The 23251-nt window shown below is 38.1% G+C and overlaps 1 long non-coding RNA gene across 1 annotated transcript in view; it reads left to right on the top strand.

Annotated features, from left to right (window-relative positions):
* Nucleotides 1-1500: 1500 nt before the first annotated feature.
* The window catches only part of LOC146445508 (uncharacterized), a 73368-nt gene continuing 51617 nt past the window's right edge, over nucleotides 1501-23251 (top strand). The window contains exon 1 of the long non-coding RNA XR_014852389.1: nucleotides 1501-2090. This is a non-coding gene — a long non-coding RNA (uncharacterized LOC146445508). The remainder of the gene's footprint in view (nucleotides 2091-23251) is intronic.

Raw genomic sequence — 23251 nt, 5'->3', positions numbered from 1 at the left:
CAAAAGTTCATGTCGTGGAACAGTCTCTCAGGGTATGAAAGCATGAATTGGGTTTTTTTTAGCTGAAGCCAAGGGAGCAGATGCACTCCAGGAATATACCTAGTGTGCTCTAGTGTGAACTGTGCATGCAGTTCACAAAACCAGAATAGAACTAAGGTAAAAGCTCTTGAAACACAAAAAAATTTGATGTCTCATTGTCATCACAGTTGTTTTGTTCCTCAGACCTGTCTCATTTGGGCAGCACTACTCTGTAATATAAACATAGCCAGTAGCTGTTTCTACATGCAGCTTATTTCTCTGTATTTTCACTACCGGTGTGTTTAATAGATGCCAGAGCTATTTGCTACAGGCAATTGAAAATCTGACAGGACTGCCTGTGTGGACACTACCATAACATTTCCCAAGGACTTTCAGAACTTTCTAGTAGTGGGACTGGCAGAGGGTCTTGCAAGTCATGCAAGAAGCTCTCAGGGACAGAGTCCACCCACAGCTTTGTCTGCATCTTTGGTTTACAGTTTAGATTCTAGTTGCCAGCATTCCCTGAACAGCTCTCTGGGTAGTGAGAAAATCACAGAATCCTCAAGAAAATCTCCCTTTCCAGCACACAAGGCTTGGCTGTGGGCTGGCTCTCAGAAAACTCCTCATCTTTAAATTAATTCACAACACCCATGTGCTAACAACTAGCTCTCACTGTGCCTGCTCTTCAGTGCAACCAGGGAATCAGATAGTAGAGATATAACAGTTGTCACAGCAGTTCCCAGGCTTCTTCTTCAGGGAATTTCTTCCATATGTTTCTTCTGCAGGGATCGTCTTTCTTGGGGGAACTTCTGGCAGCCTGCTGCTGAAGGTGAGGGGTGGCTTCTGGAGGCTTTTGCTTCTTCCAGCTCTGACAGCCAGCTTGTGTTGGCAGCTCCTGGAAGTGCCCACACTCCTGGTTTCCAGCTGGCTGCTGTTGGAATTATGCTGCAGCTTGGTTTTTTTGCGAAGGGTTCTAGAAACTCTGCTTCAAGCTCTTTGAGCAATGGTGTCAGCTTGCCACAGCCAGCAGCTTTTTGGGGGCATCTGAGGCCCTGCCCCAGAGGGAACAGCCTGGGCTGTGCTGAGGATGTCAGCCTCTGGAGGGGACTGTCCTTGAGACACTGAGCCACCGAAGAGAGGAGGTGTGAGAGGAGATAAGCAGCCTGCAGATCAGTGGCCTGGATGAGCAGAATACTGATGGGATTTTGGAGAGATTGCAGAAACGAGAGCCTGAGCCTGTTGGGGATGGAAAGAAGTACTGCTGTGGCTGTGTACAGAGGAGGGGATGGACTACCATGATGAGGAAGTTGGGGAATGTATGAGGAAGATGGGGATTTTTGTCTTCTGGCAGCAGAGCTGCACTCACAGAACAGGCCAGGCTGAATGGGGCTCTGAGCAACCTTGTCTAGTGGAAGCTGTGCTTGGGGGGTTGGAAATAAATGATCTTTGACGTCCCTTCCAACCCTTAACATTCCATGAATCTGTGATTAAGCTCTGCTTTTCTCAGCCTTCTTTTTGCTTCCAGAACCGCTCTTGTTGCCCTTCATGTCTCTCTGTTCCAACTCCCCCTGATCTCTGTCCATTTCCCCTCAGGCAGTGTGTCTGTAATTCTCCTGGGTAGCTTGTCCCCCTCTGTCACCCCCTGTGAACCTCCCTTCTTCCATGGAGGCCTTCTGCCCCTCTCTCTGAGCAACCCATTCCAGTGTCTCACCACCTTCACAGTGAAAAATTTCTGTCAAATATCTAAGCTAAACCTGCCCTCTTTCAGTTTAAAGCCATTTACCCTTATCCTATCACCGTGTGCCCTTGCAAAAAATCCCTTTTTGTCTTCCTTCGGCTACTGGGAGGCTGATAGAGTCTCTCCCAGGTGCCTTTTTTCCAGGCTGATGAAGCAGCTGATTAATTCTCAGGGCTTGATGGTATCAATGAGCCTCAGGTGCTCCTCCCAGCCCACGTGTGACACCAACCCCACCCTGTGCTCACAGGTTTGGGAGCCTAGCCTCCCTCTAGGCTGTGCCCGTGGTGTCTCTGCTGTCCTGACTTGCTGACTGCATGGACTCCAGACCTGCACTGTGAGTAGTCTTTCCTCAAGTCTGGAACCTGGTTGGCTCATGAACATTTTACAGGTTTCATTTCATCCTCTTCCTGAGCTGTGTCCTGGGCACTCCCTGGATATGACTTGTTACCATGATTTTTCTGTCTGATGGCAGAACTTGCCACTGCCACCAGTTTGCCATACATAGGTACAGTGAGATTGTATGGATTTCCCCAGGGAAAATTGTGGCTCTTCAATATATTTGCATTGTATGAAGAGATCTTGGGCTGGATAGGCAGGGAGAGAACTGTGGATGCTGGCTGACATTGAAGTCAACTTGAAAAATATTCATTTTGTTACAGAAATTTTCTGTGCCAGAAGCTTCTCTTTCATTTGCTGGGCTTTTTTGTTGTTGGCTTGTGTTTTTGGTGTGGCTATGCACAGTGTACATAAGCAGATGGAGATGAGAAGTGATTGGTTAATTTTAATTCTTGTAGCTATCTCTGTTAATTAGAAATAAAATAATCAGATTATGTTAGATGAACCTAAGTGTTGACTGATGGTAGATATGTGCAATAGTGTGACTTCCCTTTCTAAAGAAAACTAAAAAATTTGTGGGTGATTTATTTTGTTCCTCTTTCTTTACTGGGGAAATGGAGTTTTGTACTTACAGTGTGAGAACATAAGGAAGAGTTTAGTAAAAACATCTGCAATATTCTCAAATGTTTTTCACTGCACTGTGAAGGAAGACCTTGAGGTATTGTCAGGGACAACAATGAAACAAATAATAGGATGGGCAGACTTGTGAGCACTGTAATTTCTGATTTCATTCTAAGCAGCTGTATTATGGTAAATTAAAAATGTGAGCAATGTGTTTTGCTTTTGTCAGCACTGAAGCTTCAATGTGATTCTCTGGAGATGAAAAACAACCTTATTTTTTTTGTGTTTGTTTAGGTCCCTATAAGAAAAAGGCGAGCATCACAAAACTCTCCTCTGTGCCTTAGGGTTTGTTTCTTTGGATGTATTTCGTTGTTTGAAAACTTTTATGAATTTCCTGATTCTCTAGGCATTGTTATGGAAGTATTTCTTTTTCAATCTAAATTTTCTACCAGCAATCATGGGTACAGATTATCATATACACTCAATATATTCCCATTTTCTAATGTATGAGACCAAATGTAAAAATAATTGTGAACCACGGGAGATCCAGTACATTAAAAGTGCTTCCATTTGCATCTTGGCTATCTCCATTATAGTAGCTAGTCCAGATCTGGGCAGATACAGGAAAAAAAAAAAAAAGTCAGAGACTTCAAGTTTTCCACTAGGGTAACTTGTGTTTTCAATGTCTTAACTATTTCAAGAAATAGTGATTATGTGAAATTCTTATCCTCTGGAAGCATTGTGCTTTTGAGTGATTTCTAGATGTCTCCTTTAGGCAATAGCTAAGGAAGTTTAAAAAAAAAAAAAAGCCTTCTAAAGATTTTGTGTTATAAATCACTAAAAAGTTTGGTGTTTGCCCTGTGGACTCCTTACTGCTCTCCCAGACTTCTCACTTTAATTTGAAAAGATGAAACTTCTAAATAGATTTGTTTCAAAAACAGACAAGGGAGTAAGGAGGAAAAGAAAGATAATTTGCTACTTAAGACCTATACAAGAGAAAGGCAAACTTTTCTTTTCCCATGCTTCTTTTGTGAAATTTTGTGCAATTTTGGATGCCAATCTGTGGGAATAGAAAACCTGTGTTGACACCTCAGGATTGGACTACTTTGTCTGCCATGCAGTGAGCATGTCAGTGACAAATTCCAGACTTTTGTGTCTGAACAACCTAGTCTGTAGTCTCTACTAGGTACTGAGAGACTGTACTCATAATCAATTTCCATAGTTAATGGCAGAGATTTCCATGCTGAGATATTAAAGCTCTTCTTCCCCTCTTAAAAACAAAGGTTGTAAGAAAATTCAGATTGTTGTAAGAATTTTCTATATGCACCTTGACATCCTTCTTCTTAAGCTACCTAGAAAATTCAGCAGCTGAATGGGAGCCTTTTGAACCTCAGTAGTTAGCAAAAAAGCAGCCATTGTACCTTTAAATGAAGGAGTTTTATGATGTAATGCTCATCATAAGAAATCACTTTGCTCTGAATCTCAAAAATTACCTTATACACCATTTTCATGAAAAGGTCATGAAACTATCATTTGGAAAATATTTCTTGTGGAACCAAAATTTATTCTGAAAGAATGTGGGATAAATCAGATTTCAGTCCATCCATATTTATTTCACCTGTAGAGATTAACTCCAACATAGATTTAATTCATAATTAGGATTATATCCTCCTAAATTCACCTGAGAGAGGTTCACATTGCTATTAATTCACTTTGGTTCAGTCCTTACTGTCTTCTCCACAAAGAAATCCAAATTGAGGATGAATCTACTACAGACCTAGAAATATAACTGAAGCTGAATTGTAGTATGAAATGGCTCTTGATAGAGAAGTGGAATAATTTATGGGTTTTGTTCCTGAAGATGGGACTTTTATTCAATGCTATAACATTTTTACAGTGACAGCTTTCCTTTCCTCGTTGCAGGGCACTCTTAGCTTGTGGCATGTAGAGAACATTCTCAAATACATTATTTTATCAACTAACTTATTTGTTGACGTGGTGTGAGGCCAGGCTGGGCATTGTGGACACAACTCACTAAAACTCTCTGTCTGAATTGTAATAGTGGAAGGTTAAGTCTCACTAGGTACTGGAGATCTGTGCTTCCCAGTCCACTTATCTTGGCTTTTTTCCCCCACCTCTCTTTCCCTCTTCTATCAGTCTAGTAGCTGATGCATCATGACGCGTAAAAAAAGGAATTATTAGTTGCATTAAAATTTGCAGTACAAATAGCAGAATATAAAATTAAGATAACCCTCCAGAGAGTGTCACATCCCCAAGCTTCCTAATTACTCTAGCTATGAAGATATCTCCTTCAGCAGCTTCCACTGGCTCAAAGAGGTCATGGGGGAATTATCTCCTGCTATTTTTAAAAGTCAGCAATTACAATCTCCATCTACATAATCATGAATTACATCATCAGTATTCTGCCCACTGCCCACACAAGAGTGTTTTCCAGCCCAGATGATATAATAGCTGTAGTAAAAGAAACTTCAAATCAAAAGGGGTCAGAGGAGCTTAAAGCTATTGCTACTTACAGCACATTAAAATCTCTGACTCTGGCGGAGCCTTGCTGCACCTGGCATTCCAATTTGACTCCTCTTTTAAAAAATATATTTTTCAACTTCAGTTTCCTGTAAATTAATGCTGCAGTAAACCTCTACAGAAGATGTCATCACTTGTAATTTCTGGGAGTTGGTACTAAGTACACGATTTCAAGGATTTCTAGTGGAAGTTGCATTTATATTCTCTTCTGACTACTTCTCTAAAATATATGTGCTTTATAATTGGGTTTGGCATTTTATTGCCAAGGATTTTCTTCTCTTGTTGGTGATTTGACAATGCCTTATGATTTGTTTGTTCAAATGATGACCTATAAAACTACCTATAAGTTATTTACTAACGTAGCATAATAATATAAACAAAAGATCTCTTGGAATGTATCTGAGACTTGGTTTTATTTCTCATTTACGATTTTTATCATGTCTTATATTTTCCCTAGTTTCATTTAAAGAAAAAAGGTTATTTGGAGAAAACAAACAAACAAGCCCTCATATTGTATTCAAAGCTATTCTGCTGTTTTGTCTGGCTTTCCTTTCAGTATTTTGAATCTTTATTCATAGTATACTTAAGATGCACAGTCTGTTTAATATTTGTATTGCTTACAGTTCACTAAACAGAAAATAAACTTGTAAGATTTTTCTTCTTTTGACATCCTCACAGGGTTCAGTTGCTCATAAGCACAGTTTGAAGTGAACAGTAAAAGTTAGACAGTTCAGCATCCCTACTTAGCAAATTCTGATAGCAAAATAAATCAACAGTGCAAATATATGGACTGACTATTAAACATGAGAGAAAGCCATGAGCTGCCTAGGTCTACTTAGGAAATTCTTAGGGTAGAGATTTTTTTTATTTTTAAATTTCCCTTTCCCCAGAAGTGTGATACTTTCTTTTCAAGAAAATATATCCCAACCTCATGCAGTATGTTCTTTGTTTTAATACAGATCTTTGTCTCAAAAAACCCCAAAGCAAACAAACAAAACCCAAGCAACTACTCCCCACCACACTCATCTTGTGCCCATAATGTTTCTGTGTATTATGAATCAGGTTATGAAAGGTCAAATCAGTAGTAGATTTTTATTTTTCTTCTTTTCCCTAATGTGAAACCAATATTGTGATGTAGGCTGAAGTTTGCTCGTAACTCTTAGCTAAAACATCATTCAGAACCATTCTAGGTTTTGTCTTGTGGGAAGACACACAAGGTTACTCTGCACATTAAAAGAAAGCAGGAGCAAAAAACTATATAATTTTTTTCAGTTTAAGGTAGAACTTAAGCCTTCAGACCATGAACTGAAAAAAAAAATTAGAATAATGTTTATTACATAAAAAGCGAAAATATAATTTCCAGCTAGAGCTGACAAATAATTCCTTGGGTGGCTTTTGTTCATGAACACCCCTACTTCTTTTGGAATAGTTTTCCTTGGAAATTTCAATGAGTGTGTTTCTAATTGGATATTTGCAATGCATACCTTGTAGATTTCCCTTTTTTCAGTATTCAGGCAAACTTTGTTTGTAGAATATGTCTGTGATTTTTATATTTTACTTGTTAGAATATTAATGAATATGCATATGCACACATTCTTGTCATGGTTAGAGTTGCTTGAGAAGAGATTATAGAGAAAACTGTAAGAAAATAACCTGAAACTTCTTAATTAATAGATTTCTGGTTTATCAAGATCACATTTTCATGCTTTTTTGTTTCCTGTGGTTTTCTTCTGTTGATTGAACTAAGAGCATTCAAGCAAGTTAATATCCCATGTAACTTGAAGGACATGTTATTACTAATAAATAATACACCAAGAGCCTTATTTTTATGGAGCAGGCATGGAAGGTTTTGGAAATTCAGCTGCAAATATCTGGATAATTTTATCAACTATTTATCAGTTTAGCACTGACATTCTTACTGAAGCCCACTAAAATGGGAAATTAGATGATTCACCCTCACTGCTTTAGGAATGATCAGAGTACCTTTCCCTGTGAATTTGTAATAATTATCTCTATTATTATTTGAAAATTATTTTTAATTTTTTTAATTTGAAAATAATTCATCTTTTTTTCACCTTTACAATATGAGGAGACACAACTTCTTTAGACTGTACTCTAGATGAGCAGCTGAAACAAGCAGGGCTTTATTAAGACAGAATTTAAACTTGAGAAAGAGTCAAGTTTCCTTGATTTTATTTCCCCTTTTGGTGAATGACCTTCAGTGTCATTCAAGGAAGAGCACGACTTGCTCACTCCTACTACAAGAGAGAGAAATTATGGAAACTAGACTTTTTGGCTGAAGTTCAATAGATTGTAATGCCTAAGGAAATAAAAATATCTGAAACAAGGTTATGAGAGTTAGCTGCCCCATACAGCTGGACTGTGTGTCTGCTTGAGCCAAACTCTGAACTTTTATTGTCTCCATAATGGACTCAGTTGAATGTTTTCCAAAAACTGGGTTTGGTCATTTCTGAATTCCTCTTGCTCCTGCTTTGTCTGCTGTGCCATCAATTGTGTGAAATCTGCTGCTCTTAGCTTCTGCTAATTATAGAGAACTAGCCTCAAATGATTAAAACTAAGTTTTTGTTAAAAAGAAAAGGAAAAAGAAAGGAGGGACATGGGGAGCAGGAGGCATGAACAGATGGTTCTTGGTCAGTAGGTAAATCAACAGCATTTGTCTGTCTGAAGAGGAATGTGGGATTTGTGGTAGAGACAATGTGATGGCTTTCTAATATTTTATTGACATATGCTTTTATTTTTCTCTCTTTATTGCTCAAATGTTAGAGACACAGCTGTATTGTTTGAACCAAGCACTTGCTGGAGGATGGATAAGATTAACTGTTGTGACTTTCTGAAATTCTGGTAAATAATTATGAGCCGTATTTTGTTTTATGATTTGGTATCCCAGAATAGTTCTTTATTAGTAAAGTGTGTAAAATCAGAGTATGTGATGTCCTAGATGACATGCAAATTACTTCTGAACCTTAGGAATTATAGCTAGGCACTAGAAGTTATATTTTCCCCTGGAGAATTTCCATGTAATATATATTGCATTCCAGAATACATACTACTAAGCTGCTTGCTGCACACCTTCTAACGTAAGAAGACTCAAACCTGTAGTAAAGTTGATAAGTTGTTGCTTTTCCTTGCCTTGATTCAAAATATTTATGTAGTAAGTACACTGAATGTACCTTTAAGGAATTGGATATAAGCATTTATGAATTTTCCCTTGTGTAAAGGGGGTTTTTTGGGTTTTTGTGGGTTTTTTTTTCTTTTTACCTGGTTGCTTGGGGTTTTTTGTTGCTCGGTTTTCAGTTGGGTTTTTTTTGGGGGGGTGTATTGTTTCTATTTTTTCCCCTTGTTTTCTTTGTTATGTTTCTCTTTCATGCATTTTATATACCGAACATTTTTCTATGGACGACCAGGCAAACACATTTCTCCTAATCCCCCATTTAAGCACATTACAGCTTTGAGACCTGGACTAAAAATAGGCTAGGAAAACCACTTTGAGATCATTTTTTTAACATGAAAAGTAGTCAATCTATGACCATTTCTTTAACCATACCTCAGTCTGTCTCTAAAAAATAATGACTGTTATATAATATATATAACATATATATATTATATATTATATAATATATATTATATATTATATATTATATATTATATATTATATATAATGTAATGACTGTTATATAATATACATATTATATATAATATATATAACATATATATATTGTATATTATTATATAATAACCACGGAGTGATTGCAATGGGCTAAACACATGAGTTCCACCCGTGTGGTTGCAGGATGTGTGACTTGTGGAGCTGATGAGCTTTAAAAGTGGGTGTGGGAAATGGGAGCTCAAGGTGTAGAGGCAGCAATCATCACAAGTGGTGACAGCAGAATGCAGCCCTCATGATCTCGAGGAACTGGAGCAAAATTGATTTGAGCATTGCGTAAAAATCATGCCCTGTTTAGAATCAGAGAATACTTGATTAGAATACTTGTGGTACCTGAAAGTTTTTCAGTGTTTTAGCATTTCTGCAAACCAACAGATACATCTGGTAGAATCTCCAGAAATCAAGCTGCTGGGAAATCAAAAATATCTTGAGGAAATGTTTCCCTCTTGTTTTCACAAACACCTTATTTGGTTTTGCTTGAGTTCTAGTGACTTCAAAAGGATCAGGTAAAATGGAAAGACATTTCTGGAAAAATGAGACAGTTAACTGGTCTGTATTATAAATTTTCAAACCAAAATAAATATTTAAGAGGATCTGAAACATATAATTTTGTAGTTGTTTGAAATAAATATCATGTATTGACAGAAATATGGGGCTTTTTGAGGGGAAATACCATGCAGTAGTAATAGAACACATAAAAACTCTTTCACTTCTTAAGCTAGAAATTAACTTTCTGAAACTTACAATTTTTTGACCTTCTTGGTTTGGCCAACAATGACTTGCTTTTCACCTCTTCATTTTCTGTTTTTGAATGTGAAGCAAAAAGGTTGAGAAAAGTTTGAGATAGGAATGTTCTTGAAAAATTCTATCACTCTGATTATAGTGTTTGACCAGAAAGAAAAGTTCTTAGGAACTGCAGGTGCCTAAATTTTAGGGGAAAAAAAGATGCTTATTTGAGTTTGAACAGGAATAGTATCTTTTAAAAATATCCTTAAAATTTCTGTTCACAAAATATATTTTGGGGAAAGAAGAAATGGGAGATCTTCCATTTTGTAGACAAGACAATTTTTCTATCTTCATTTTTTTTTTCCCCATTAAATTTCACGTTAAAAATGGGAAAAATTAATTGCATCTGTCCGACTTTCCAGTAGACAATAAAATCTTTGAGTTGGAGGCATTTTTTAATGGATACATATAGTTACTCTAATGCTGGAGTTTTGTTCTGAACAAACTGCTACAGCAATTACTTGAGCAAGATTTCAGTGAAACAGTGTTCAATAAAACATTTAAGATTAGATACTTTTTATGTGTATATATGTATGTCCTGACACATTCTACTTGCCCATTATTAAATATTAACTAGCTGTAGAATGTACCTATGTAGAGAGAAGAAAAAAATACGGAATGTAAACATCAAATTATTTACGTTATTTACATCGTATTATTTACATGTATTAAGAGATTCCTGCTTTTCAGGCAATCATAAAAGAGAACGTTATTTTTTTAATTATAATCTTTTTGGCATAAAATAAGTATATGACTGCTGATTGAAATTGTTATTATGTTTCTAAGCAAGAGTTTAGAGCATTTTAATTATTTCAGTTGGAATGTTACACCAATTATGATAGGTAAAAATAATTATATTCTATTCCTCTTACTCTCCCCTCCCATCTTTCTAAGAGGAAAAATTACCTGAATTGGAACAATAAAAAATTGTTGATATGAGAAGTTTATTCCAGCAGAATTTTGCATTAACCTTCATCATTTTCAGTCACATGTATCCATTCTAATATATACTTATCTGTTGATAATGATATAATGGAATGAAACGACTGAACTGACCATACAAGTGGTTTTTTATGTTGCTTTTTTTATAAACTTTTCTCTGTAGGGATGAGGTATTTGAAACATGTAGGATCAGATGAGATCGGAATTTGGTTTTTGTTCACTCCAGTCAGGGAAATATACCATAAGAGAAATTTGGAACAGTGTGTTTTGGCCTGAAAACTGCTGACGAGTATAGCAGAAGACCCTTCATTTTTTGAGCCAAGAGATAATTTAAAATACTTTCCAGTTGTTTTTCTTTTTTTTCTTTTAGACCTTGTTTTCACTCAGAATTAAATACCAAATTGAAGTAAATATTTACATTTTAAGACAAATTTTCTGTACTATATCTACAGTAAAATACAGGTATTAAAAAGAACACAGCTTGCATATTTAAAAATAAAACCTGCTTCCATGTCTGGAGAGATCAAAAATGCAAACAGAAAAGAAAGAGTAGGAATATTAATATTAATATTACAATACCAAGTCACAAAGCATAGAGGGAGTGTTGGGACCTTTGTAAGATCAGTTCTTTATGTGGTCCAACAACCAAGGACTCAGTATTCCCAGAGTTATTCTGCCATAATATTTAATATGCAAGACGCATGAGCTCATTAGTAGAGCTCAAAACTCTATCAAATTACCTTTAGTAAACAACCTCAGAAAGACTCTTCATCTCTCATACTTTGAAGGCACATGGGGTGGGGGGACTGGGGGAGAAGAGCACCAAGGTCTCAAAAGCTTTAGTTTTAATTAGTCCAAAGAGCAACCTTCCTGTTGAAATGTTATTGGCTATCATGGCAATCTTATTAAATAAATTACTTTAAGTTATTTCCCATGACAAGCCTCTGATAAAGCAGCATGTTAAATATTTGTTGCCCACTGCAAACAGCTCTGTTGTGACTAAACTGCAGAGGGAATTGAGTAAGTTCAAGTACTTGAACTCCATACACTCAGATAGATATCAGATTTTTGCAAAGATTTTTAGGCACAGGGGATGATAACAGAAACTCCGGATTGTTTAGTAATCTTTAAAATATAAGCTTTTGCTGCAGAGTGCAACATCATGGTGTGCATGGCCTGGTGTGAGCTCTGTAAACCTTAAAAATAACCAGAATTCCCTCTAGAGTAATTCACGTGAGATGACACAGACGGAACACATTCAAGTTTTTGATGGCATTGGTTATCCTTTGCTTCATCATTTCTCATAGACAAACCCCAGTGTTTTAGAAGGTTACTCAAATGATTGATATCACTTTCAGCCACTCTCTATTTGTCTCTATAACTCTTGAGCTAATTCCTATATTTAAGATGAGTTTTTCTATGAGATTTGCTTGAAATTTCTCTTTTCCAGATGAAGTGATGATGAATGTGCCCATATTGTACAGTGGGAGTACAGAAAACTTAACTTTCTGACTTGAGCTAGTACATTTTTATAAATACACACAAGACACTAAGATGCACTGCAGACTTACCACATTACACTTGAATTTCTTATAGTGCTTTTTTTTTCCATTCAATTAAAACTGAGTGTAATCAACACACACACTCACACCCCCAAAAAAGCCCAAATGCTGGTACATTTTGGTAATGCTGGAGCTGCTTTGGTTCTAGGATGTAATGAAACTTGTGAGCTTCTGAAGGCTTGACTCTGAGGTATCTCAAGTTAGATTCACCAACACAGGACTACCCCAAAACAGAGCTACTTTATTTCTCTATATCTCTCTTCCTGTCAGTAAAGTAGTGTGTGAAAAGAAAGGCTTTACCTGTGCAAAGTGTCAGCTAAATTTTGTAGTTTGACCCTCCAGTCTCCATTGAAGGTTCCAGGGAATGAAGATGATTGGAATTTGCTCCCTGCTGTTCCTCTGACAGCTTGTGCTGCATGGCTTGTCCCACAATGTACAAAGCTGAGTGATTTCCTGCAGGAGCTTCTTGCTACAGAAAGGACTGAACTATTGCTGAGGAATTTCAATCAACAGGTTTTTCTTTTCCTCTTAAATGCTTGTTGTTTTTTTTTTTTTTTATTTCTTTCCTGTCAAAGACCAGAAGCGTGGAGATGCATTTAATGCAATTAAGTCAGTTTTAATCGAGCAGAAACATTTTTATACTCTTTCAATAATTTAAGCTGCAATATACAGGATCTAGCTGGAATGCTGAAATAATCATTCCTGTATATATATTTGATTAGGAAGTGAGATTATAATGGCAACAGGAACGTGGAGAGGTAACTTAAAGATTTTTAATCCTTTTCTTTCCTGCAGTTACCTGCAGATAGAGAGATGGGCAGAGAAGGAGCATCTGAATTTAGGCAAAGGCAGGGTCCTGCATCTGGGGAGGAATCAGCCCAGGCACCAGCACAGGCTGGGGACATTTTGATGCTGGTGACCACACCTGGAACAGATTGCCCAGAGAGGGTGTGGGTTTCCCTCCCTGGAGATACTCAAGAGCTGCCTGGACACAGTCCTGTGCCATGTGCTCTGGGATGAGCACATGCTTGAGCCTGCTTGAGCAGGGAAGTGGGACCAGCTGGACCCACTGTGGCTCCTTCCAGCCTGACCCATCCTGTGACTCTGTGCTGTCCTGTGCTTAATTAAGGTTACAGAATTAAGCTAGTAAAATCATAAGACACTAGATTTCTAACTTTGGTGTTTTTCATAGTTCATGGTCTTGCTTTTGTGCTTTTCCTGTAGGATTGTCTCAGTCTGTATCCTCTGATTTGTGCCACTCCTTGAAGCTCAAAATGACTGCTGAAAGGTTTCCCAGTGCTTCTGCACTATTTTAAGAGAAGCTTATTGTTCTTATTCCTTCATTGAAATAATATTCTGTCACTTCAAATTTTTCCTGCTCCTCCTCCTGCTATTTAGGTATAATGCTAATGATGATCCTTTCCTAGCTCCTTATTACCTTGTAGCTTCCTATTTTTTTTCTTTTATAATTATTTTAATTTAGAGACTTAGCAGCTGTTGTAAACAAGACAACATTGAAGTACAAATAAAACCTGAGAAGGTGTTGCTAATCTTAACTAAAGTTAAATATCTGGGCAGATACATCAGTTTAAAGAACAGTATTAGTCTGATAACTCAGCAGGGGAGGAGAGAGATGAAAATAGAAGTGAGTAATATAGGCTCAAGGAACGCTGTGGAAGAGCAGCAAATAGAAAGGGATATTTTACTAAGCAGCTAATGCCATGAGTTGATTACAGTTTGGGAAGGAGAAGAGGCAGGGACAGCACTGCAGCTATTGGAGGAAGTTGGAAGCTAACAATTAGTGTTCACTGAAAAAAGGAAATCTGTATATTGTGTGGCAAGCCAGTTATGCTTGTTGTGGTAAATGTTTGTCTGATGGAATTTGTCTTCAGGCTAACTACTTCCCCATTGCAGGGTGTCACAATTCGGCACAAAACCAAAGGCATGTTTCTAAAGGTTGTTATACACAACTCACAAATTGAACAGTTTTAACAACAGGGTTCAGTCCTTGCATTGTTCTGTTGCTGTTTTCTGATCCATTTTCCCTTCAGTCATCTGCCTTGTTTTGAATCCTGTTTAAAATTTCCCTCCTCCTCCAGCTGCAGAAGCTGCAGTTTCCTTTTCTCTCTTCTGTATTGCCCAACTCCCCTGCATAAGCTTTGCTCACATGAGAGTAACGTTTGCCTCCATGAAATAATTCTCCTGAGCCTCTCTTTTGCTATTTGGAAAATGATTTGCCTTGCATCTGACCATGAAGCCATCTAGGCTATGAAGTCATTTGAGACTTCAAGAAATCATTCTTGGTTCAATTTTTTCAAGGATTGAATGTTGATAATGAGTGATTATTTGGATCCTTTGAGTAGCAGCTAGAACACTTGCTATTTCTTTACATCTATTTAAACACAGCCTTAACTATTTCAAGGGTCAGAATATTTTAGCAAGACAGACAACCTTTGAATTATTACTTCTTCTTTAAAAGCATTATGATGACACCAGCATATAATAATCCTGTTTGGTGGGGGGTCTTGCTTTGTTGGTTTTTGTTGGTTTTTGTTTTGTTTTGTATTTGGTTTCTTAGGAGGATTTTTTTGCATAAAAAGGGGTTTTCAAATATGCAAACCAAGAGGTTCATAGTTGTTTAAGAGTAGCTTGAATATAGGTCTGTGAGATATTCCTAGATCATTTTAAAGTCCATGCTCAGTTTTTCTTAAAGAAGCTCCATTTTGGGGACAGGAAAAAAAAAAAACCAATCCAATGTACTGAAAGTGACTGTAACACACAGGATATTTATTTTATAAATTTGATTGACAATCTATTGGTGACTTCACAAGGGAAACACTTAAGAATCTAGTGCTGCCAAAGTAGAGGGGGATAAACAAGATAACTGTAACATTACTGCGAACTCCTTCCTTTATCTGTCATCCTCCATGTTTTTCAAATAAGAAATCTTATTAAGAAAGAAATCTTAGAGTGCTGAAGATGACAAGCTTTTTTTATATGATAATTTTTTACGTAGAAGGCTTCTATGCAAGATAATACATTAGGGATGTTCGGTAAAAAAAGGCTTTTCAGTCAAATCCACCACTGGTCTAGCATGTGCAGGTTTTGTTAGGCAACAGAACAAGCCTGAAGAAAGAAAAGCAGACTGAAACCCTGATTCTTTTCAGATTCAGCTCTAAAATGTCTTTTTAGCAGATCAAAGCCTCACAGTTGGATTAAACCTTTAACTCCTCCACTGCAATTCTCCTTAGATCTTAGAGATCACAGGTAGTTGATTACAAATCAACAGATACCTTCACTGTGCCTCTATATCCAGCCACAGTACTCTGTAATTTAAAAGTTCCCTTAATACTGCTGCATTTAAAAACATATAATGGATTTTGGAGAAGGCCTGCTAAGGTTTGTTAACTTGATGCTATTCAGCCTTTTGTGAGACAGGCAGATGCATATGCAGGCTTTTAACAGCAATGCACTGATATTTTCCCAGAAAAGTTGGCGTACGGTCTTGAGATGCAGTGTGTGCTCTTAACTTTAAAGCAAGGCTTGTGACTCTGAAGACTTTGCATATGTACTGCTGTGCTGTCAACTGCTTGAGGGAATTTGAGCTCCTACTCTGCAGCGTGGTGCTGCTGCTGGGAGAATACTGATGATTGCTGCCTGTCTAGTGAGATGTTTATGGCTTGCTCTTTAAGCCTCTCCATACTAAATATCTGTAACTAAGTACACACATCCCATAACTTGGTTGGTGCTTCTCTCTTCCTTGTTTCTTTTCTATTAATCTGTGTGCATGTTGTTGAGGAGGGAAAGCAGAACACTTTTATAGAGAAATTACAGTTTTTCTATTATTATTGCTATTTGAAGTGATGAATGGCACATGTATAGGAATTAACAGGTTTGTAAGAATATTGTATTGCTGTATTCAGGGTTCCTTACCACTCTGGCCACCAGGTTTTTGAGTGTCAGATCATTTTGGTCTTTTTCTGCTCATTCTGGCAGTCACCCTTTTGATGAAAGAACCCCTGGCAAAACACTCTGCCTTATAGTGAACTTGGATAATTGTTCATTCTTCCTCCTTCAGTCATTAATCCAGCTCTTCCTGCCTTTTGTCCCCAGCAGCTCAGGATTCAGTGTGATGGTGGGAAGTTAGGTCATGTCTGTGACATATGAATGAGTGTTTAGAGATGCTCTAAGGATGTGAGGACCAAACCTGGAACTTTGAGGACACACCTCCTTTGAAAAAACCTATCTGAAAGGGGGCACAGATTGGGTGCCCACAATAGGTTGTGAACCAGCTGTGAAAGGTTGGGCACTGAGGACAGCCTTTTATTAGGTAAAGCAATTAAAGAATGACAATTTATGCTGAATAAGTTATTGCAAGTATTTCCCAGATGAGTTAAGTTAATAGAGTAATTGCCTAATTAAAACATTTCCTGCTTCTTGCCTTTATTCTTGCATGTTTGGGACAGGTCTTCTGGGAACAGCGTGAGGGAAACTTGCATGGAAACATTTCCTTCTGTGATTATGCAGTGATTTGATTGTAATGACATTGTTAAAACATGGGTTCCTGAAAAGACTGAATTCTGACTTGAATCCCTTCCAGTTCTGCACTTCCTTTTTCTTGATTTTCGTAAACCCTCAGCCTTTTCTGCTTTAAGATGATTTATGCTGTTCCTAACGAGTCTTCTATTTATGCAGTTTCTAAATTATAGTTATTGAGTCATTTCTCATATGTATAAATGAGAAGAGTCTTTGTTATAAAGGTGAAATAGTAGAAGTTGGAAGAAAAAACTTGCAGGGTTAGGGTGGTCTCATCTTTTTGGTTATTAGCACATGTAGAGAAGTAAACATAGCACCTATGTGCTCTGGAACAGTCACATTCAGCAGGATGACACATCCTCAGAATATGCTCAAAGACTGAGGTATCTGGGAAATACTGTTCTTACATTTACTCACCCATTTTGAAATGCTTGAAGTCAGGCTAGAGTTTTACTCTGTCTTCCCTTCAATGTTGACTTTTATAATAGGGTGGACCTACCCCTTCTTTCTCAGTCTTCTGAAATACAATAGCCTTCCTTTCCTTAGAAATCAAGTGAGGGGAGAGGCTGCTCTGACTCAGAGATGAGGGGGCTGATCCTTCACTTCTGTGCTTCTTCCCTGGGTCACACAGCCTGTCCTAGCATTCTTATCTTCCTCCAGCCCAGCTAGTCCTTTTGTAGGTTAGTCATTTTTCCCCTCTGACATTTTTGTTTCTGTAAAACAGAAGGAAAATGCACACAAACGTAGTAGCTGTACTTTTCTGTTCTCAAGTCTTTGCCCTGAGATATTTCTAAACCTTTGATTCTCTAAATTTTTGTGTGCAACAGGTTTTTGAAAGCTGTGAAGGAAAATTAGATAGAACAGGATTTGACTGGAGCCCAGACTGCTCTTCTCTTAAGGGGGAAAAACACCGTATTAGGTGCAGAAATGAAACTGACTGATGTGCCTAGAGCTAAGTCAACGTCAGTATATTTATTTCCATCACAAGGAAAACAAACTGCAATCATAGGACAAAAACTATGCCATAAATATTAAATATGCCATTTTAAGAAAGATATTATAATAGGTGTGGATGAGGCACTTGAGGATATGATTTAATGGTGAACATGGTGGTGGTGCTGGGTAGAGAGCTGGGCTTGATCTTAAAGGTCTTTTCTAACCTTACCAATCCTATGATTCCATATGAAACCAGAATTTCTTCAATTCTTCCCCTTTCATCTGGTGCTGTAAGTGGGTAAACAGGAAGTTAGGAAATCAAACTGAATGGGCATTTTCCTGGTAATTGTTATGCAATTCCACACTGATCTTTTTCTGACAGTTTTCTCGTACTTAGGATGATTTTCTGTGTAAACCTGATAACTTTGAGAACATGATACAGATTTTTAAGCAAGAGTGGGGAAGATAAGTACAAACACATGAGCACACACACACAGAGCAGTGAGTTGCTATCTGTTCATTGCCAGTATTCTCTGAAGATCTTCAGGTTGCAGGTGGTTGGTAGCTGACACATCTTTAGTTGCTACTTGCTCCATATCAACATTCTCTTGGGGAAAAAAACATGAAAACAAAGTATTTTTCAGTTAAACTTGTGCTAGCAAAGAATAGTGGTTGTATGTAACGTAGGGCATCTCTGTTCCTCTCCCTCATTGCTTCCTCTTTCATTTGTTTTCAGTAAATGAGAACAAGCTCTATCAAAGATGTCTTACATTTTGAAGGTAATCCCTTTGGAAATGAACAAACGAGACATGCTTTCTTGGGAGACAAGGTTTTAAAAGCTTTTTCTCTGTCCTATTTTCAAACACAGCGTGTTTTAAAGAATAAGATCAACATTTTATCTTTCAGCGCTTGGCAAATACCAAGCTTCATCTTTTGTCCTCTGATTTCTGACAAGGTCTCAGGGTGAAAAACTCTGGTTTCTGTTTGTGCACACTCAGGTATAATGGTGTTTTCTGCACAGTTCTGAGAACAAAAGACTGTCCTCTTTAATGGGAGTGGGGTTGCAAAGCTCCCCAGGTTAAATCCGTATGATGAGTGCAGAATGACAAGCCATGCCTTTGCTGCTGCTCGCCAGCCACTGTGGGTAACAGCTTTAGCAATGTGCTGGACAGCTGTGTGCAGCTGCTTGAGCAGCCTTGTCACAGCCAAAACTCTGACTAGTGCTGGTGTGGATGAGTGTTTCCCTTTATTCACCAGTTGCATTGGAGAAGATGGATAGAACATTTAATTGGAAAAAAAAAACCAACCAAAAAACAACTTCCTCAGCAGCTCCACATCAAAGAAGTGATACATTTTTCACAAAAGCAGCCTTCTAGAGAAATCTCTCTGACATTCCCTCCAAAAGCCCAAATCCCTCAAAACAGATGTTGTAATTCAAAGGGGCACTCTGATAACTCAGATATGCTGTTGTCTGGGAACCTGTGTGCCACATTGTCTCTTCAATCTTTGATGCACCCAAAGTGCTCTATCCTGCCCCACCTGTGGCGTTTCAGCATGGAGCCATCAATGAAAATAAAATCTTGCCCTAGAATTTGGCTATTGTAATAGAAAGAAAACAAAATCTGTGTAAGAACAGAGTTTTGAAAATGAATAGTTGTATTTTAGGGCGTTCCTTGATGATGAAAGGCTGTTGGAATTTTACAGACTTCTCTAAACTGAGGGAAAAATCATACAAATATCTACTTTAGTTTAAAAAAAAAATTCCAGAAGCTTATAATTTTAGATCCCAATCAAACCTTTTTGGAGTAATGGAATATTTGCCTTTTTTTTTTTTTTGCGTGCTTTCCCTCTTTTTTGCACCAGTTCACAAACATTGGGAAAGGCAACAATTTAGAAGAACGTGAAGCAAACTACGTGTTCAGTATTGTTTTGCTTTTTGTTAAATTAAGCTCTCCACTTTCAAATGAAGGAATTAATCAATGTAATTTCCTTAGCAATCACAGGATGGCTCAGGTTGGAAGGGACCACAGTGGTCCAGCCTTTCTCCAGGGTTATAAATCCTCCTCTCTTTGGCTGGGAATACTGCTCTACTCAGCAATCAAATACTTTTTTGTCTGACATATTCAAAAAATTCTTGTAATCTTCAGGAGAGGCCAAAAACAGTTCAGATAATTCTGGAGAATTAATATGCTTTTCAGCAAAGGGTTAGTGATATTACCCATTTTGAAGGCTGGTGCAACAAGAACTCTGTATTTAAAAAATGTAGATATGTATACCTCAAAAACTTTTCTTGTGCTTCAGTGGCTGTGGTTTTAGCTTGTTACCATAGGACATGCATCTCAGACAATTTTTTATGTTGTTTTAATCAAAAATCTGGCAGATGGATTACAAAATGATTGCCTTGATTCAAGATATGGGCAAGTAACTCCTTAGAATTCCTCATTCATCCTTCTTTAAAATAAGAAGCTCAGATCTGATGTTCATGCTCTAATCCAGCACTATGAAAGAATGCAGCAAATTTTCCTGTGTTCTTTTGAACTTTCCACACAGTGTGAACTGATGCCACAAGTGGTCTGATTTTTCTTAAATGTAGCTTTATTTCTCAGGGGTAAGATGCCTGAAAGTTTCAGCATGCAGCCTTGAATACATTGCTGTGTGGCTTCTTCCTTTTAGTGTTTTCAGGAGCCTTAATACAGCTGGCATGCATAGCAACTTCATTTCCTTGACCAATTTCTTAAAAATGAACCACTAAGCAGCAGTTCTAGTTTGTCCCTAAGGTAATCACCAGTGAATTTATTAAATGGCTTTTGATTTGTCAAGTAATGCAATTTGATGTTTTAGTGTTTCATAACAGCAGCAACTTTTGTGCAAATCAGGCACAAGGTTTTCTTACCATCTTGGCATATTAAGTAAATGTAATTCTATTTGTTAAGGAATTCTTTCTTTTCATTATTTCTCATTGTTGTTAAGTGGATATTCCATATATCAACTCGAATAACAGCTCTGGAGTAACAACACTTTTACTGAAGGCTGCAAAAGCAGGTGGATATTTTTTTTTTCCACTTGTCCCCTTTTTCTATGGAAGTAATCTGGAAATAGCTTTGCCTAAGCACTCACACCTCTAAACTGCAGAACACAACGGTGTGAACCTAAAACCTCTTGGTAACTTGCAGATAACAGGACTAAATGTTATAGGTAAATGTAAATATTTATAGGCCTAACTTTCAAACTGGCAAAAGTGGCATTTTTTTCAGAGCAGACATTTGCAAAATGGTCTAAATAGGAACTTCGTATTGCAACTTTTTGTCAAGTGACTCTGCATTTAGTACTGATTGAGCTCCCAAGCCCTGCAGTTCCTTTTTCTTCTTTCTTCCCTTCTGCTAGGGAGAGACTTTGCATCTAGGTGAGCACCCCTAACAGTGAGGAAGAACAACCTAATGGTTGTTTATACTGTGAAAGGTTCAAAAACTCTCTCCTAGGCCTTGCTGAGAGCTGAATAGTTTTGCACATTCACAGCCTACGGCCAGATGTGTCACTTTTGGTTTCTTTCTGCCTTGTGATGACAAAACTTGCCTTTCTCAATGCTTTGGTTGGTTGGCTCATTCAGGAGCTTTTTCTTCTGGTGTGGAATGGTATTTGAGGAAGCCTGCATCAATTTTCTGCAGTGGGGCAGCAGGCTGGGCACCTCTGTGAAGTTCCTCTTCCTACAATGTCACATGGAAAAGAAAGGACCCATAAAAGGCTTATGGAGGAGGAAAACCACTGTTGGCAGAGTTGCTCTAAGTGCATGACGGGGCTGTCATTCTGGTTTCCATGTTGTGTAAAAACAATACATAACACTTTGTCAGATACGTCAGTCTTCCATCAGCCACAGATGTATTTCTGTGTTTCTTTTCTCCATTTGCTAGTGCCTCTTTCTCCTTCAGCTGAATTTGCTTGTGGGTTTTAGTATTATCTGGAAAGAAACACTGACCAATCTGCTTCCTCCCTTCTCTTATTTGGCCTGAAGGGTGTGGACAGAGGTATTGTGCATCTACATTTGCATTGGGTCTGGCTGAGATGGACTTAATCATCTCCAAAGCACTGCTAATTTAATTTCTCCATTTTTATTGGTGTTTAGAAAGGTGGTGGTGACACACCAGTGTTTTGGTGACTCGCCAGTGTTTTGGCTACTGCTGAGCAGAGTTGGCACAGCATTATCACCCTCTCTCCTACCTTCCCCCCTCTCCACTATACTGGGAGCAGGCAAGATCTTGGGACGGCACCTAGCCAGGACAGCAAATCCAAACTGACCAAATAGATATTCCATACATGTGGATCTGCAATAAAAGCTAAGAGAAATGGAGTTGGAAGGGACATTCAGTCTTAAGATGTTTGTCTTTCCAAGCAGCCATTATGTGCCCTGGAGCCTAGGAAGTGGCTGGACATCACCTGCTCATAGGAAGCAGTGGCAAAATATTTTGTTTTCCTTTGCTTCTGTGTGTGGCCTTTGCTTTTACTTTATTAAGCTGTCTATATTTTGACCCACAAGGCTTTTTTTTCATGTTATCTCACCCGCTGCTGCCTCCTGCTGAGGGAGGGACTGATAGAACAGCTTGATGGGCTACTGATATCCAGCCAAGGTCAACCCATGGCAGTATTGGATGTCAGAATAAGAAGCTCGACGGTGGCAGAAAACCCGGAGCAGTCATTGTTGCTATGGTGACAAAATCAAGCTAAATAATTAAAATCGTTCTTTTCCTCACTATGAAAAGATCACTCCCATAGCCTCCCTTCTTAGCGAGGTTTGGAGATGTCCCATGAATTTGTGTGTTATCTTTCTGTGAATAGGACACCTGTTCTTAATTTTGAGTTGTTAAGGTGATGGATGTCTCAGATGGGACTGCATGTTCAGTAAAGCCTGGCATTTTAGGCTGTTTGTGTGTCTGGTTTAGGGGGTAAATAAATTCCAATTGACTTTCTCCCTCTGTCATTAGAAGGGATTACTTTGAAATAGGTAAGAAGCAAAATGGCCAAAATGACCAAGGATGAGTGTGCAAAGACTCTGCCATGCTCTGCCCTTAGAGAGCTGGCCCAGGAGTGCTCTGCCAATGCCCCACAAGCAGGACACAAAACACAGCTCCTCAAACAAAGTAACATCTAAATTGCCTTGCTCCTGATGTCTTCTCTATTTAAACATGTTGACTTTAGACACTTTATGTGACCACATTTCACTACAGCATGGAATATATAGGAGTGGAAGCCAAGGGATTAACCTGCAGAGAGAATTGCTGTGACAGATGTCACTGCACTGGGGTTCCCAGCATGCTCAGACACAGTGTCAGAAGCCATATAGGAAAGGGATCTGATGTGAGTCTTCATGAAACTTCTCTCTTGGGTGGAAAAATCCAAAATGCACTGATCCAGGACACGAAATGATCAAATTCCTTTTCGTGGAAAATTTTCATTAGCTTCATGACACTCGCCATGAGTCTCTTGGCAGTATAAGTTTCCATGGCAGCAACCTAAATAATTGTTGTGAAGCCCTTAAACTAGAGTCTTGGACTCCCT

The sequence above is a fragment of the Lichenostomus cassidix genome, chromosome 1, assembly GCF_008360975.1.
Source record: "Lichenostomus cassidix isolate B80296 chromosome 1, HeHo_3.0, whole genome shotgun sequence".
Taxonomy (NCBI): Eukaryota; Metazoa; Chordata; class Aves; order Passeriformes; family Meliphagidae; genus Lichenostomus; species Lichenostomus cassidix.
The sequence above is the reverse complement of the archived record's forward strand: the minus strand, read 5'-3'. Positions and strand labels throughout refer to the sequence as shown.